At 42.8% G+C, this 17,477-nt stretch overlaps 1 protein-coding gene across 1 annotated transcript in view; it reads left to right on the forward strand.

The window, feature by feature from the left end:
• Nucleotides 1-17,477, forward strand: part of TERT (telomerase reverse transcriptase) — a 360,451-nt gene that overhangs the window by 148,324 nt on the left and 194,650 nt on the right. The window lies entirely within an intron of this gene.

Below are 17,477 nucleotides of genomic sequence, written 5' to 3' on the forward strand. Positions count from 1 at the left end.
ATGCTGTCAGCACCCCCTTGTCATGCCAAGCGGGGAAAGTAGAGGCAGAGGACCGGAGCGGCTCCTGACATGTCTGTGTGTGTGGGGGGTTTATTTGGAAAGCAGCATCCCTCCGCGGACCCATGCTTCACATGCCAGCAGGTATATCTGGAGCCTGACCGTGGTGAGACAGCAAGGGCCTGATGACTCCTCTGTATCCATAGGATTATGATATAATTGGTGAAGAGCAATGATAGTCCACTCTAACAGTGAATACACTGCCGTCAAAGCCTGTGCCCTCTTAACTGCTCCTATAACATAGCATGCCTGGGTTATAGGTTCCATTTTCAACAATGTAGCAGCTATATGGTGTATACCATCTGCTCCTGTATCCCACAGTCTCAACATCGAAGAAAACAAAAGTTCACCATGCTTGTGCAACATTTGTGCAATCTTCATCAAATCCCTTTGAGTATAATCATGGACTGTAGTTGTCTGTTGCACATTACAATAACAATGTAGAAAAGTAGCTATTAAGGGGTTAACGTCCATTGACGGGTCAGACATGTCACTCAAAAATGGTCAGGTGACAACTTATGACGTGCCTTTCATTAAACAAGCTTAGAAAGTGATCACTTTATTCGCTAAACAACTTAAATGTTGTGTAATGTCTCAATGTCGGACGCCTGTTTTAACCCCTTCGTGACAAAGGTTGATTTTACTTTTTGTACCCTTTGGGACAATGGCCGTTTTAACATTTCTGCGCTGCTCGTGTTTAGCTGTAATTTTCTTCTTTCCCATTTACTGAACCCACACAAGTTATATATTGTTTTTTTCAGAACAAGGAGGGCTTTCTTTAGATGGCGTTGTTTTGATTGTATCATTATTTACTATTAACCCCTTAATGACAAAGCCCGTGCATGTACGGGCTCAAAATGCATTGTTTTCAATGGGTTTTGGGACCGCCCATTGTCCTTAAGGGGTTAAAAAAGTATAAAATATGGTAAAAAATTTAGAAAGAAATTACTTTTTCTAACTTTTAGTTGAAAAATCTTTTACTCATCTATAAAAGGTAATGAAAAAAACCTGCTAAATAGATTCTACTATTTGTCCTGAGTTTAGAAATACCCAATGTTTTTATGTTTCTTTGCTTTTTTCTACACGTTATGGGGCAATAAGTACAGGTAGCGTTTTGCTATTTCAAAGCCATTTTTTCCAAATCTGGTAATTCTTCCCCCCATGTGCCATTTCGGGTATCTTTGAAGCTGGCCAATGCAATTTACCAAATCAAATCAAATCATCAAATCATATATTTTTGAAAAAAAGACACCCCAAGGTATTTGAAATGCTAGTATTTTAACTCTTTCCATGCACCATATCTACAACCAGTCTTTGTCAAACTTTGTGGTAGTCATTTTTTTGCATTTGTTTTTTCACATGTATTTTACTTCAGGTATGAATAAACAGGTTCTGGTATATGTTAACACAATATTTGTTCAGCAAGATCTCCTGAGTACAGCGATACCTCAGATGAATGAGTTTGCCTGGCTGTTTGGGGGAAAAAAGGGCCACATTTGGGGTATGAGCATTTTTCGATGTTGAACTTTGGCATTTGGGGATCCACTGCCCATGCCCTATTTGGTACATCTTTGAGCCGGGCCATTTCAGTGTGCCCAATAAAACCATATATTTTTGAAAACTAGACAGTATTTTAAATGCTGGTATTTTTTCAAATACTTTATGTATGAATTTACAGCTCCTGCTATATGCCGCTGTCACACAACACAAAAGGCCACATTTGCGACGTGTGCATTTTTCTAATTGGAAATTAGATGTGTGGCCATCCTTCCCCCCGTGTTAATTGGGACATTGTTGAACCCAGCCAATTCAATTTCCCCCATCAGATCATACATTTTTTAAAAGTAGACACCCCATGGGAATTTAATATGCCAGTATTTTAACTCTTTCCATGCGAGAATTGGTTTTAACTCTTTCCATGCGAGCTAATGTGCTATTTTTTTATATATATATTGTCACGTACAAGTAGTTAGGAGACACCGTGGTCAGGTAGGACTCCAGGACAAGCCGAGGTCAGGTTTCCGGGAATCTCCCGCCAACGTCATGACGTCACTTCCGGTGTCCTGGAATTATCGCGGCCATTATGAGTGTGGCGTAACCTCCCCTCATATAGCCCTGCAGTTCGGGGGTTCGCCACCAGAGCGCCGGTACAGAACGCCGTGTACCCGGAGGTCTGCCTCTCCTGCGCGGCACTTCCGAGGACGGCAGCGGTAGCGGCTGTGCGGTGGAGGGAGGTCTCCCTCGTGGCGGCTGCTGTGGAGGTGGCCGTACGTTGGAGGAGGGTCTCCCTCTCCTGTGCGGCACTTCTGAGGCCGGCAGCGGTAGCGACTGTGCGGTGGAGGGAGGTCTCACTCTCCTGCGTGGCGGCTGCTGTGCCTGTAGTCGTGCGTTAGAGGGGGGTCTCCCTCTCCTTCGCGGCGGCTGCTGTGCCGGTAGCCGTGCGTTAGAGGGGGGTCTCCCTCTCCTTCGCGGCGGCTGCTGTACCGGTAGCCGTGCGTTAGAGGGGGGTCTCCCTCTCCTTCGCGGTGGCTGTTGCGGCAACGTGGGAACCGAGGACGGGTAAGTAACATATATATTTTTTTTTTGCCTTTTTTTAATTTTTATTTTTTTTTTACATTTTTTTCAACTTGAAGGTTCCCCTGATAGTGATCAGTGGGAAATTTTTACATTTTACTGTTTTTTTTACTATTTTTTTCTAATTATTATTCATTATATTTTATTTTTTAATTTATTTTTACTAATCACACTGTGATTAGAAAGCTGGGCTCCATTGACTTGCATGGTTTTCCGGTGACATGCCCGGACTGTCAATCAATTGTCATCAAGGGGTTAAAAGAGTTTAGGAGGCAATCAACGAGCGCCTCGTAAACTTCAATGGTTTAGCTGAAATGTCTCGATCACGAGGCATTCGGCGACACCAGACACTGTCAGATTATTCTTTGTCTTGAATATCTAAACTTCTCCAGTGACCAAACAGCAATCAAGACCACAGCTTCAAAGTCTTCTTAACCCTTTAAGAGCCAGTGTTGCTGTTTAGCTGTGATTTTCTTCTCATTTCCTGCTTTTTTCAGGACAAACAGGGCTTTCTTTAGATACCGTTAGTTTTATCATATCATCTAATTTACTATAAAAAAAAAGATAAAATATGGTGATTTTTTTGTGAAAAAAATTACTTTTACTCACTTTTTAAACAAAAAACTTTTTCTCATCTGCAAAAACTAATGAAAAAACCTGCTAAAGAGATTCTACTATTTGTCCTGAGTTTAGAAATACCCAATGTTTTTATGTTTTTTTTGCTTTTTTCTGCATGTTATGGGGCATTAAGTACCAGTAGCGTTTTGTTATTTCAAAACCATTTTTTCCCCAAAGCTGGTCATTCTGCCCCATGTGCTATTTCGGGTATCTTTGAAGCCGGCCAATGAAATTTACCCCATCAAACCATATATTTTTTAAAACTAGACACCAAGGTAATTCAAATGCTGGTATTTTAACCATTTCCATGCTCTAGTTCTACTATCAGCCTTTGTCAAACTTTATGGTAGTATGTTTTTTTTTTTCCACAAACTTTGTACTCCAGGTATAAATTTACAGCTCCTGGTATATGTCGCTGCCAAACAACACCGCACTATGTGTTTAGTAACATCTCCTGAGCGCAGTGATACCAAACATGCATGGGTTTGTTAGGTTTTTTGGTAGTACAACTTTATGGTAGTACATTTTTTTTTTTTTTCACACGTTGTACTTAAGGTATAAATTTACCGCTGCTGGTATATGTCCGTGTCAAACAATACCCCAATATGTGAAAAACAATAGGTAAAAGTGTACATGCGCTACAACGCTCTGTGGGAATCCCACTCTCCCACACTTCAACAAGATAAAAGACAGGTATTGGTGGTGCAACCCACCAACAGTGAGCGGAGCGACAGAAGTAAATATAAACGTAACTCACCCTCACCCCAGTGGCTTATGTAGAATAATTGACATGAAAAAATAACAAGAAAAGTAAAATAACACCCAAATATGTGTTTAGTAACATCTCCTGAACACAGTGATACCCAACATGCGTGGGTTTGTTGGGTTATTTGGGAGGTAAAAGGCCACCTTTGGGAAGTGTTTTTTTTTTTTGCCATTTAGACATCTGGTCCTACTCCCATAGTTGGGACATCTTTGAACCCAGCCAATTCAATTTACTCCATCAAATCATACATTTTTTAAAACTAGACACCCTATGGGCATTTAAATTGCCAATATTTTAACTCTTTCCATGTGGGAATTCTTGTGAAGATAAAGAATTGTAGGACTTGCTCATTAAAAACATATTTATTTATTTTTTTTTGCTGACAGTGGGGATTTTTACATGTTACCATATTTTTTTTTTTTTACTAATCACACTGATTAGTGAGTTGGGCTCCATTGACCTTGCATGGTTGGATGCAGTACCTGCATTCAACCTGCAAGAGGAGCTCGAGAGTTCTCAAGAAGGCCTGGATAGACCCTCTGTGAACTCATTCAGTTGTCTATTGTTGATGCCATCTTGTGAATGACGGCAACATCATTTACATGATGGCACTTGTGGTTGCTCTTCAAAGCAATCACAAGGCTATCGGGGTAGGGGGGTTGCGTTGCTACATGCCTCGGTATCGAGGCATTTCAGCAACACCATTTATGCTTAGGAAGCGATTCCGATCACTTCCTAAGCTGTTTTAGCCGGGCACTGGTGTGGCGGCGGCTATTTTTCTTCCGGGGAGGGCTTTCCTCCCTGGATCCACGGTAAGCCTCACTTGTGAGGCTTCCGTGGAAGTTGCAAAGCCGCCGATCGCGGCGATGCAGCTTTTTACCAGCAGCCCATATATGTACGGGCTTTGTCGTTAAGGGGTTAAGCGGTAAGATTTTTCAAATAAAAGTGAGAAAACGTTTTTTTTTTTTTTTATAGGAAATTAGATATGATAAAGAATCTGAAGAAAGCCCTTCTTGTCATGAAAAAAACAATATATAACTTGCATGGGTACACTAAATGAGTGAGGAGAAAATTACATCTAAACACAAGCACCGCAAATGGGTTAATTAAAAATAAAACTTTTACTTCTGTTGTTATAGCTCTAAAATAATTGAGCAACCATTAAAATCTATGATCACATGATGGCCAAAATTTAATCCCAGTACAGCGCATGAAAATATAGGGTACATTGTTTCAAATAAAAGGCCAATAGATCACAAACGCTTTCTCCGTGATGAACACTCTTACAGTGCATGAAACTGGGATCCTCCACCGAAGCTAGCAAGCACTAAACTCCTGTAATATACCACATTGGCTCGAATATAGGTCGCACCCTAAAAGTTTGGTGCTATTTTAAAGAAAAAAAATAGTTTTAAAGAAAAAATACGCATTAGTAGAATGGTAAAACAGTATTTTATCTAATGAACAGTAATACATGTAGTTTAACATTTTTGGTATCTATTATGCAGAAATTTGGAAAACCAATAGCCATTTTAAGGTCCCCTTGAATTTATAATGCACCTTACTTGACATAACCGTGACATAACCTTCCGGTGCTCCACCATAGAAGCCCAGCAGAAAAGGGCCGGCAGCGGAGGTTGCCCACACTCATTGCCGCAGCTGGTGAACGTCTGTGCGATGCGCGTAGACAATCTCCGCTGTCGGGGCTTCTATGGTGGAATACCGGAAGGCAGCAGAGGTTGTCTACACGCATCGCACAGGCGTCCACCGGCTCCTGGAGAGTAGGATCCAGGTCCCCTACAGCCCTGCGAGGGATCTGGATCCTGACCCTGCTGCTTGCCTGCAGCGGGGCTAAATGAAAAATAAGAAAAAAACACCTGTCCCGCGCCCGGAACTGCATGTCCCGAGCGTCGGGCGATACGTATTGCGCATCCCTGCTCTGAACCCTGAATATAGGCTGCACCCCCACTTTAAGTCTTTGCCCTATATTCGGGCAAATATGGTAATATCTCACATACTATATCACAGGAGTTTACAGGTGATCTGTGCCTCTCCTACTAAGGGGGTCTTATGCTATAAAGTGTGAGGATAGCTATGCTCGTACTGCTGTAGATGCAGTACTAATAAATCCTAACAGTGAAATGCATTGTTTGATTTAAGAAGAAGGTGCGCTGCCCTGTCTGCACCAAGTTACATTTAGTACATTTTATAACCTGCTCCCCTCCGACACTTTATTAGTGACAGACACACATTGGCGACTCACCCCGGTCCCATTCAGCCTCACTATCTTGCATAATGCTAATGCAGAGGGATCTCATGACTGATCTCTAACTAGGACACAAGCTTTTTTTTAAGGTTGTTTTCAACAACAAATTCTCTTCTTTTTGAGGAAAGAGTTAATATGATGTTTTTTTGTTATTCCCTATATAAAACTATAACAGGAGCTTTAAGTCAAAATGATGTAAGAGAAAATCCCCTCAGCAAGCGATGAGATTATATCCTGCTGGGGGTAGCCACAGAAGTCTTTACAAAGTCAGGGCCCTTAGTCAATAGGAGAAAGGCTGGCTGTCACAGTGAGAAAGGGGAGAGGGCTCCATCACAGTGAGAAAGGGCAGCGATAAGACAAATGGGCCAAACATGATTCGGGAAAAAAATTCAGGGTATAAGACATATTGGGACAAATAGAAAACAAAAGAGGTCACCTGCATGTGTGGATGTGATAATGAAAAGATATATATATATATATATATATACCCTACACGTTCTGCTGCTACCAAAAAACACTCCTCACAAGTGTTCAAAGAGTCAATGTATCAGAAGCAGGGGCGCATGAACATGTGGAGAAAAAATAAAACTAAAAATAATAGTGTAATAAATCCTGGTAAGGGAATAGTATATAGGTATTGGTTACACTCACAAAAGTGATTAGAAAGCCAGCTCATCAAACAAGATTATGGTGTCTTCTTTAGGGTCTGTAATATAGATGAAAGACCACAAATAGTGCAATAAAAACTGGTAATAATTAAATTCATTAATTAATTAAAGTAGAATAACTCACAAACAAGTTGGCATAACAACTAGGTCATGCATAAGGTAGAAGATCAAAAAAATGTCCGTATGAAAAGTCTGTAAGTCTGTGGTTAAAATTCTGTGTATGTCTCAATGCGTTTCGCCGAACGAGTGCCGGCTTCCTCAGTAGTGATGTCCGGATCATGAACGAATCGTTCATTTGATCCGGTTCTTTTTAGTGATCCGGATGAGTCGGTTCACTAGACTGAACGATTCATTTGTAGCGGTTCAGTCTGTGAATCATCATGCAGCTGTAACCTGATCCTAGAGCTGTGAGTCATCTGCAGAGCACTCTGGGGTCAGGTTACAGCTCATTAATTCTCATAGGAACGATGACTCATAGAGTCAGAGAGTCGTTCAAAGAGTCGAATGATCCGAAGAGTCGAATGAACCGAAGAGTCGAATGAACCGAAGAGTCGAATGAACCGAAGAGTCGAATGATTCGAATCTTACAGGGATCCGGATCTTACAGAGATTCAAATCAATCAGAGAATATTACTGATACCATACTTTTATAAATAAATACATTAATAATGTTCACACTGCCCCCAGGATTTAGATTCCCCTGAGTTTGCCCCCCTTTACCTATAACTGCACCTACAGTTAACTTTATTAAATTAATTAAATTAACCCTCAGTCATCAGCATAAAATTAACCCTTATACCCCATCAACCATAACTGCCCCTGAAATTAACCGTAAAGATCCCATTAACCATAACGGCCCCTGAAATTAACCCTAAAGACCCCATTAACCATAACGGCCCCTGAAATTAACCCTAAATACTCCATTAACCATAACTACCCCTAAATTAATTGCATGTACTCCAGATAAATTACCTAATAAATTGGTATGGTTGATGGGGTCTTTAGTGTTAATTTGGGGGCAGTTATGCTTAATGGGGTGTTTAAGGATAATTTAGGGGCAGTTATGCTTAATGGGGTCTTTAGTGTTAATTTGGGGGCAGTTATGCTTAATGGGGTGTTTAGGGTTAATTTGGGGGCAGTTATGCTTAATGGGGTGTTTAGGGTTAATTTGGGGGCAGTTATGCTTAACGGGGTGTTTAGGGTTAATTTAGGGGCAGTTATGCTTAATGGGGTGTTTAGGGTTAATTTGGGGCAGTTATGCTTAATGGGGTGTTAAGGGTTAATTTTAGGGGCAGTCATGGTTGATGGTGTGTTAAGGGTTAATTTTAGGGCAGTCATGGTTGATGGGGTGTTTAGGGTTAATTTAATGGTGAGGGTTAATTTAATTAATTTAATAAAGTTAGCTTAAGGTGCAGTTGCAGGTAAAGGGGAATGTAAATCCTGGGGGCAGTGATTATTAATATATTTATTTATAACAGTATGGTGACATTCTCTTAATGATTAGAATGCCAATGAAGGCAGAGAGTCGTTCAAAGATCCGGATCTTACAATGATCCGGATCTTACAATGATCCGGATCTTACAGTGATCCGGATCACTGTAAGATTCGGATCCCTGTAAGATCCGAATCTTTGAACGACTCTCTGCCTTCATTGACATCACTGGAGGCAGGGGGGAGGATTCATAATAAAAGGGGCGGGGCCAATCGTTAGTGTGCCTGCACGGAGTTACTGGAAAACAGTAACTCCGTGCAGACACACTGAGTGATCCGAAGATCCGGATCATGAATCGGATCATTTCAGTGAACGAATCGAAATGATCCGATTCACTTTAATGATCCGAACTTCCCATCACTATTCCTCAGGAGAAATCAAGGTAAGTCTGTGCCTCATCTTGTTGCCGAGTCTCTTTAAAGCTCCGGGTGCCGTCCTCAAACAATTGCGTCATCACGTACTGTCTTTCTATCTTCGTGAGTCTGCTTGTTGTCTTTGTAGCGCATCCGAATAAAGTTCATTGTGTCATATGGGCGGAGGGCAGTGGGGGACGAGAACCTCCTCACTCTTCTTCTGTAGTATCGTGAGGACTTGTAAAAGACCCGAGTCGGCGAGCGGAAAGGTCACAGAGGTGGAGATAAGCATAAAAATAAATAGATAATTGAGTAAAAGTTCCGATCGAGTTGTGTGTTTATTGTATTAAAATCGGGAACGAGGACAGGTAAGAGAGATCCCAACGGAATAAAGTCAATCGGGGATAATAGTGAAAGAAGTCTCAGGTGTGACAAGGAGATATAAATGGTGGATATGAATGTGTCGATTACATATTATGTATATAAAATTATTAGTAGTAGTTAACGAAAAATATATATATTCAGTGTGTCATATATAAACCGGAATCAGGACAAAAAAACGTTCAGTGTGTCATATAAAGAAATGTTTATGAAAAAAATGTATATATAAAAGATGTATATGTGAAAAAATAAATAAATATATGGAAGATATATATATATATATAAAAATATATGTATAAAATTCATATGTGTATAAAGCAGTAACAATAAGTAAGATAGGCAATCACAATAATATGTTGTCTGTATAAATAAATTCAATTATGAATGTGTGAAGAACAAATGAGGAATATATATGCTCAATAAAAGATATATATAATCAATAAAAAATGTATCCATGAGTGGTGTGTATATTAAATGTATAAAACTTAATTGGTGTGAAAAAGATGGAAAAATATATATTAACAAGAAGATTATATGTCATAAATTATGAATGAAAAATTGTTATGAATAAAAAATATTATAAATAAAAATGTATTATGAATAAAAAATTGTTTTTATGCATAAAAAATTTATGTAGTATATAGAAAGTATTGGTATAAAAATGTGAATATTAAAATGTATATAAAAAATGTATATAAATATGTGTGTAAAAAAGTCGGCGAGCGAAATGGAAAGTTCACAGCTGCACACCGGGGACTCTGAAGTACCGGTAAGTGGGGCGTGGGGGGGTTGAGACAGGAGGATCCAGATCCCCTGTAGCTTAGTCGTCTCATAGTCAGACTTTGAGGTCTGATTATAAGACGACCCCGATTATAAGACGAGGGGTATTTTTCGAGCAAATACGGTACATCTTTTATAGATACATGTTTTACATAAACATTTCTTTATATGACACACTGAACGTTTTTTTGTCCTGATTCCGGTTTATATATGACACACTGAGTATATATATTTTTCGTTAACTACTACCAATAATTTTATATACATAATACGTAATCGACACATTCATATCCACCATTTATATCTCCTTGTCACACGTGAGACTTCTTTCACATTATCCCCGATTGACTTTATTCCGTTGGGATCTCTCTTACCTGTCCTCGTTCCCGATTTTAATACAATAAACACACAACTCGATCGGATCTTTTACTCAATTATCTATTTATTTTTATGCTTATCTCCACTCCTGTGACTTTTCCATTTCGCTCGCCGACTCGGGTCTTTTACGAGTCCTCACGATGCTACAGAAGAAGAGTGAGGAGGTTCTCGTCCCCCACTGCCCTCCGCCCATCTGACATAATGAACTTTATTCGGATGCGCTACAAAGACAACAAGCAGACTCACGAAGATAGAAAGACAGTACGTGATGACGCAATCGTTTGAGGACGGCACCCGGAGCTCGGCAACAAAATGAGGCACAGACTTACCTTGATTTCTCCTGAGGAAGCCGGCACTCGTTCGGCGAAACGCGTTGAGACATACCCAGAATTTTAACCGCGGACTTACAGACTTTTCATACGGACATTTTATTGATCTTCTTCTACCTTGGAGGAAATTCTCCTACCGCTTTTATGCAAGACCTAGTTGTTATGCCAACTTGTTTGTGAGTTATTCTACTTTAATTAAATTATTACCAGTTTTTATTGCACTATTTGTGGTCTTTCATCTATATTACAGACCCTAAAGAAGACACCATAATCTTGTTTGATGAACTGGCTTTCTAATCACTTTTGTGAGTGTAACCAATGCCTATATACTATTCCTTTACCAGGATTTATTACACTATTATTTTTATTTTTATTTTTTCTCCACATGTTCATGCGCCCTCACTTCTGATATAAGACATATTGGGGACAGAGTGGCAAATAGGGGGTATAAGGCATATATGGGGGGCAGAGTGGCAAGCCTGGGTCAGATGTGAATAATTGGGGGGGTAGGTTGGCAAATAAAAGGAAATAAAAAAACAAGAAATACAATATTCTGAATAGTTTTTATTAAATATGAATGAAATAGTTGATTAATATCAATGTAAGGCTACTCTACAAATGAACAGAAATAGGCTTAGGGGCAAATGTCTGTATGTGGATCAGATGGAATGCAGAGGGTTGTTGTGAATGGATGTTTCTCAGCCTGTACGCAAGTATCAAGTGGAGTGCCTCAGGGGTCTGTCCTCAGTCTTCTTCTTTTTAATTTATTTATAAATTATCTCCCATGCTGAATTGAGAGCCATGTCAAGTTTTTTTGCTGATGACACAAAATTAGGCCGGGTAATTGACTAATCTTGATGTTTCTTCTTTGTAGGAAGATTTAGAGAGAGTTGGGGACTGAGCGTGCAAGTGGCAGATGAGGTTCAATTTAGAGAAATGCAAAGTTATGCATTATGGTAAAAATAATAAAAATGCAACCTATTCTTTAAATGGAATATCCCTGGGGGAAACTACCAATGAGAAGGATTTAGGAATAACGGTTGACAACAGACTTGACAACAATGCACAATGCCAGCAAGCAGCTGCGAGGGCCTATAAGGTTTTGGCATGCATAAAAAGAGGAATTGATTCAAGGAAGGAGGATGATATCTTGCCTCTTTACAGGTCATTGGTAAGACCTCACCTTGAATATGCGGTACTTTTCTGGGCACCGGTCCTTAAAAAGGACATTATGGAATTAGAAAAAGTGCAAAGGAGAGCTACAAAATTAATAAGGGGATTGGGAGATACTAGTTATGAAGAGAAAGAAAAAGTTAAAATTATATACGCTAGAAAAACGACATCTCAGAGGGCATATGATAACATTATATAAATATATGCAGGGCCGATATAACGAGCTCTTCAGTGACCTGTTCATTAACAGAAATATACAAAGAACAAGAGATCACCCTCTGAGACTGGAAGAGCGCAGGTTTCATAGATGAAGGGATTCTTTACAGTGAGGACAATAAAGGTATGGAATTCACTGCCAAGGGAGGTGGTGTTATCAAATACACTAGATGTATGGGTCTGGATATTTTTTTTTAGAAAGTCATGACATACAGGGCTATAAATAGTATAATAATATTTTAGAGCTTCTTGATCCAAGGAGAAATCTGATTGCCTCTTGGAGTGAAGAAGGATTTTTTTTCCCATGATGGCAGATTTCGAAGTAGCTTAATTAGGGTTTTTGCCTTCTTTTGGATCAAGAATAGGAAGGTTAAGTAGATGGGTTGAACTTGATGGATGTAGGTCTTTTTTCAACCTTATGTACTATGTAATGTGAATTAATATTTACTACTTAAATGTTTTAAGGTATGTAGGGGACAGCTCACGCATGGGGCGGCAATGACAGTTTCACACAGGTTTCCAACGTAAAAGCGCGTTTATTTAGATGTTGTAGTCACAGAGCACCTTGTAAACAAAACAAACTATAAGCCTGTCCGGCTCTAACTAAACAGCAGGATACCTCTCTAGCAGCCTAAGGTCTGACGCAAAGCAAAGTAACCAGTTTTGTATGGGGTAAAGCTTCATACCTGGTGGGCTGCAGCGCTGGCTGTAGCTGCTCCTTCATTCAGGTTCTCCCTCCCTCTGCAAACCTAACAGCCCTCTCTTTTAAGGCTTCCTCCCCAGTAACGAGCTTAGGAAGCCTCACCTGAGAGCACCTGGGTTTGCTACCATGCCTGGCTGAGGTAACCAGGTGAGATATATATCCCATCAACCACTCTCCCATACACTTTACCACATATCCCCCCCGTCGACTCCAGACCAGGGGTCTGGACAGCGTCAGCACCCATACAGTACACCCTGGACAACGCATCCGCATTCCCATGTAACTTCCCTGGTCTATGCTCCACTGTAAATCTAAAATTTTGCAAGGAGAGAAACCATCTGGTCACTCTTGCATTCCTCTCCTTATTCTGTTTCATCCATGCCAGAGGAGCATGGTCAGTCACCAACACGAATTCCCTGCCCAGGAGATAATATCTCAGGGACTCCAACGCCCACTTGATGGCGAGACACTCCCTTTCCACTATGGCATAATTTTCCTCGGCTGGGGTCAGTTTCCTACTCAAGTACAGCACTGGGTGTTCTTCCCCATTAACCACTTGTGACAAAACTGCCCCCAAACCTCTAGCAGACGCGTCTGTCTGAACCAGAAATGGTTTCCTAAAATCAGGGGAAACGAGCACTGGCTGGTCACACAGGGCAGACTTCAGACTCTGAAAAGCCCTTTCTGCCTCGGGGTTCCACTTTACCATCACTGAGTTACCACCCTTTGTTAAGTCTGTCAATGGTGTGGCCATGGAGGCAAAATTGGGCACGAACCGACGGTAGTACCCGGTTATGCCAAGGAAAGCCCTCACCTGTTTCTTTGTTACTGGCCTAGGCCAGTTCTGTATCGCCTCAATCTTATTGATCTGGGGTTTAACCAGCCCCCTACCAATGATATAACCCAGGTATCTTGCTTCCTCCAGACCCACTGCACATTTTTCAGGGTTTATGGTTAGGCCTGCATCACTAATGGAGTCTAACACGCCCTGTACCTTACCGAGGTGACTTTTCCAGTCAGACGAAAAAATTACCACATCGTCCAGGTAAGCAGCGGCATAATCACGATGTGGTCTCAAAATCAGATCCATCAGCCTCTGAAAGGTAGCAGGGGCCCCATGTAACCCAAAGGGCATCACAACATACTGGAACAGGCCCTCTGGAGTGGAAAAGGCAGTCTTCTCTTTAGCCTCCTCAGTTAACGGTATCTGCCAATAGCCCTTTGTAAGGTCAAGTGTTGTAATGTACCTTGCCTTCCCAAGCCTCTCAACCAGTTCATCCACTCGGGGCATGGGGTACGCATCAAACTTTGAGACCTCATTTAATCTCCTGAAGTCATTACAGAACCTCCACGTCCCGTTGGGCTTTGGGATTAGCACTATGGGGCTTGACCATTCACTAGTAGATTCCTCAATAACACCTAATTCACGCATGCGCCTGACCTCCGTGGATACCGCCTCTCTACGGGCTTCTGGTATCCTGTATGGCTTCAGGTTCACTTTACTGTGAGGCTCAGTTTTAATATGGTGTTTTATGAGGTGGGTACGGCCCGGTATGTCTGAAAACTTGCGTCTGTTTTCCTGCAGGAACTCCCTCACCTCCTGCTTCTGGGGCACTGACAGTGCCTCTCCTATTGTTACTGGGGGAACTGGTTGCCCCACTTCTTTGACCCCTGCCGGGGTCGCCCCCAAAGACTCCCGCTCTTTCCACGGCTTGATCAGGTTTACGTGGTAAACCTGGAAGGGTTTTCTCCTGCCCGGTTGATGGACCTTGTAGTTCACCTCACTCATCTTCTCTACAACCTCATAGGGACCCTGCCACTTGGCTAAAAACTTACTTTCGACGGTGGGCACTAAAACCAGGACCCTGTCCCCAGGATTAAAGGCCCTCAACCTGGCAGATCTGTTATAAATTCTGCTCTGGGCCTCCTGTGCTCTTTGCAGATGCGTTTTAACTATAGGCATCACCGTCGCTATTCGCTCCTGCATCTGAGCCACATGTTCAATAACACTCTTATATGGGGTGGCCTCGGTCTCCCAAGTTTCTTTGGCAATATCTAACAAACCCCGTGGATGTCGGCCATAGACTAACTCAAAGGGGGAAAACCCTGTAGACGCTTGGGGCACCTCCCGGATAGAGAACATGAGGTAGGGTAATAGACAGTCCCAATCCCGACCATCCCTTTCTACCACCTTTTTTAGCATATGCTTTAGGGTTTTGTTAAACCTCTCCACTAACCCGTCTGTTTGAGGGTGGTACACTGAGGTACGGAGGTGAGTGATTTTAAACAACTTACACAGGTCTTTCATGACCCGTGACATAAAGGGCGTACCCTGGTCAGTAAGAATTTCTTTAGGGATCCCCGTGCGAGAGAACATGTAAAACAACTCCCTAGCAATATTTTTGGAGGCCATGTTTCTTAAGGGTACCGCCTCTGGGTACCGGGTAGCATAATCCAAGACAACCAAAATGTATTGGTGTCCCCTAGCAGATTTGACAATGGGCCCTACCAAATCCATGGCAACTCTCTCAAATGGTACTTCAATGATGGGAAGTGGCACCAAGGGGCTACGGAAGTGTGGTGTTGGGGCACTCTTCTGGCATGTGGGGCATGACTCACAATACCTTTTTACTTCTTCATATACCCCAGGCCAATAAAACCTTTGGAGGACCCTCTCTTGTGTTTTATTAGTCCCCAAGTGCCCCCCAAACACATGGTTATGGGCTATGTCCAGCACCAGGTGTCGGTATGGTTTTGGCACCAGAAGCTGTTCCACAATTTCCTTGTTAACTTTGGTGACCCGGTACACTAGATCCCCATTCATGGCAAAATGCGGAAATTTCTGGTCAGCTTCGGGTTCCTGTGGTACCCCATTAACTACCGTGACATTTGCCCGTGCAGTTCCCAGAGTGGGGTCTCTCACTTGCTCGGTCCCGAAGTTACCCCGAGACATTTCTAAATCTAAGACCTGTTGGCCGGGTAGGGAAGTTTCTTCTTCTTCCTCCCCAGCTAACACCTGCAAGGGGAAAGAATCTTCACTATACATTTCAGGTGGGCCTAGATCCTTTTCATCATGCCCCTTACTGGTATCATTGTTCCCAATGGCCGTCTCACCTGACCCATTATTTACAGGGAGGGTTACAGACTCTGCCGGAGTTTGTTCCCCAGCTGCAGAAACGTTCCCCCTTCTCCACAACTCCCAGAACAAGGGGAAATCGCGGCCTAAAATAACCGCATGCATTAGTCTTTTTACAACTCCGACTTCGTAGGTCACAGTTCCAGATGGGGTCACCAACTTAATGGGGGCCACAGGGTAAGCTACAATATCCCCGTGGATGCATAGCACTCTTATGTGCTTGTTCGGCACGTAGTCCATAGTCACAAGGCCAGCCCGAACCAAAGTCACCAGGCTACCCGAGTCCAAAAGTGCCTTCACGGAGCAGTCACCTATCTTCACCATACAAAAATGCGGCTCAGTCTCTGATTCTGGAATGGCTGCACAAACAGGTTCTGCAAACAGGGACTGACGCCGACTAGCGTCACACACCATGGGCTCTGAGTTAAGAGGGCAATAGGCGGCTATGTGTCCCCACTCATGGCACCTCCAGCACTGGGGGGTCCCTGGCCTCCTTAGTAGGGAGCCCTTTCTAGGATTGTGGGGTCCCAGGGGTTCAGGATCAGTCTTGGAAGGTGTTGGTGCCGCAGGGACCTCACGGAGGAAGTCCTCGGTTGCTATGAACCTTTCCACCATGTTGACAAGCTGCTCAGCAGTTCTGGGGTCTCCATGCCCAACCCACCGTTGTAGCTCCGCCGGGAGGGCGCGGAGGTAGTGGTCCACTACCACCTTTCCCACAATCTGGGCTGGTGTAGTGGATTCTGGTTCCAGCCACTTGCGTACAAGATGAATCAGATCATACATCTGGGACCTGGCAGGCTTGTCCATGGTGTATTTCCAACAGTGGACTCTCTTGGCCCGAACAGCGGGCGTAACACCCAGGCGAGCAAGGATCTCCATTTTTAGTTTTGTAAAGTCCCGGACATCCTGCTCCCCGAGGTCATAGTAGGCCTTTTGCGGTTCACCAGTCAGGAAGGGTGCAATCACTTCTGCCCACTCTGCAACTGGCAGTCTCTCTCTCTCCGCCACTCTCTCAAATACGGTGAGGTATGCCTCAACGTCGTCGTCGGGTGTCATTTTTTGTAAGCCCCGCTGAACGGCCCTCCTCACGTTAACAGTCTCAAGGGGGCTTGCCTCCACTTGTTGGGACTGAGCCACAACAGTCTCTCTGAGCGCAGCAATCTGCTCCATTAACAGGCGATTCGTTTCCTGTTGTTGGGCCATAGTCTGCTGTTGCGCATGTTGCTGGGCGTGAAAAGCCTCTGCATGAAACTTCCGTTGCTGTTCCAAGGCCTGCTCATGTCTCAGGTTAGCCTGTATCAGCTGCTTTATCACTTCCTCCATTGTGCCGGATGGGCCTTACAGTGCTGCAGCCTTCACTCAGGACATATGCTTCCGGCCCTTTAAATGTCCACAAAATTCAGATGCTGTGTTTTGTCCTGCCGTTGCTCCTAGCACCGTGCCCGCATTCTCCACCAATTGTAGGGGACAGCTCACGCATGGGGCGGCAATGACAGTTTCACACAGGTTTCCAACGTAAAAGCGCGTTTATTTAGATGTTGTAGTCACAGAGCACCTTGTAAACAAAACAAACTATAAGCCTGTCCG

The sequence above is a fragment of the Spea bombifrons genome, chromosome 5, assembly GCF_027358695.1.
Source record: "Spea bombifrons isolate aSpeBom1 chromosome 5, aSpeBom1.2.pri, whole genome shotgun sequence".
Classification (NCBI taxonomy): domain Eukaryota; kingdom Metazoa; phylum Chordata; class Amphibia; order Anura; family Pelobatidae; genus Spea; species Spea bombifrons.